This window comes from Notothenia coriiceps, unplaced genomic scaffold (genome assembly GCF_000735185.1).
Source record: "Notothenia coriiceps isolate Sejong01 unplaced genomic scaffold, NC01 NC01_scaffold00002209, whole genome shotgun sequence".
NCBI lineage: Eukaryota > Metazoa > Chordata > Actinopteri > Perciformes > Nototheniidae > Notothenia > Notothenia coriiceps.
In genome coordinates, this window is record NW_011334910.1 from 67314 (window position 1) to 68929 (window position 1616).

At 38.7% G+C, this 1616-nt stretch overlaps 1 protein-coding gene across 1 annotated transcript in view; it reads left to right on the top strand.

Moving 5' to 3' along the window:
* LOC104966744 (intersectin-2-like) overlaps positions 1-1616 on the top strand; it is a 7436-nt gene that overhangs the window by 3456 nt on the left and 2364 nt on the right. The window lies entirely within an intron of this gene.

Genomic DNA, 1616 nt, shown 5'->3' on the forward strand with positions numbered 1-1616 from the left:
TGAAATGCTGTAGGGAGTTAGGTAGTAAGGGTCGGGAAAGAATGATGAATGTAGTCATGTCCCGTTGTACTTTTCACATTGACCCCACTTTTCCCACAATGTAATACGTTATGAACAATGTAGTTGCCGGGCTTTTCATCTACTCGTGGTGCCAGTTGACAAATGAAAAGTGAGTCTCGACGAGGGTCTAGACACAAGTCCCATTAGTGACAATTTGTATAACAAGTGTAAGAAAAAAGAGGTTATTTACCTACAGAAAGTCAGTTACTTATTAGCTAAATTTATTTAGCGTAACTGTTGATGTTAATAACGCTGGGTTTATTTAGCTCTAATTCTACACACGGATTTAGCTCGCGTCGGGATTGTCCGCTGAAGGATACAGCGGAGACTGTTTTGCCGGACTAGGGAAGGTACCGAAGTGGGGTGGTCACAGATCTGGAGTCCCCCCCAAAGTAGCCAAACCAAACCCAACCAAATCCAACAAATCCAAACCAGCAGGGGGGGCTTAGCTATATTCTCTCTCCGCTTCAGCTGGTCGATGAAGGCTTGTATTTTGAGCAAAAAACATCATAGACATGTTTTTATATATTTGTATATATCTGAGACCCATAATATATTCCTTAAAATAGCACGATAGGTGCACTTTAACCTGTTAGACCGCATCCCTGTTTTTCAGGTCTCAGGCTTGAAAAGGACATTCCCAGAACAAATGACCGTAACTTCACTTCTAAAAGGGGGAAATTATAATCTTTTTTCTCAAAGTAATGATAAACCTTTGAGTTGGATGTAGAAAAATCAGAAACAATATAGATGTTTTTTATTTTAAAGAAAATTCAGATTATAAACATAAAAATTATTTTTTACTTATAGTGAAAACCACCCTTGAATGATGGGATGGTAGACTAAAATCTTTAGGAATCCATCGTACAACATATAAGTACCCTGTATCAAGATTGATGCAACACAAGTGACATTTCACCTTTTTAGAGAGGTTTAGCAAAAAAAACTCCACCTCTGGGGTGATTTGGGTGGAAATGGGCGTTTTTGCCGTTTCTCTGGAACCCATTGGTCGATTTTGGTGATCTCTTTTTAACCGTTAGAGCCAATATAATCGAAGGGGATTCTCCACATACAAACCAACGTTACGAAAAAAAGTGGGGGCTATGCGCATGCAGTTTTGCCCAGAGCAATAAACTGTCTCACGCTCTGAAATCTGAAAACGGAAAGGTAGGTTTATTGCTTATTGGTTATCAGAAATTATTTCAAAGGGACACAGACACATTGGATTAACCTATGGATTAACTTCAGCACTGTTTTTATCGTTTTAATGCCATTGAAGACAACTTTTGATCAGACGACAACAGAGGTAAGACCTATTGCCGTTTTTGCTACCTAGCGCCAGGTGTTGTGATTAGGGGTGCACCGAATGGGAAATTCTTGGCCGAAACCGATACCGAAAATAGGAAACAGTTGGCCGAAAACCGAATGCCGAAAGGCCGAAAATGATTAATAGAAATATATATATATATAATGTATACATTTTTTACCAATGTTGTTCAGCTACCTGATTCTGGAAAAAGACATGATTATGGCAAAACTTAACTTAACTTAAATAA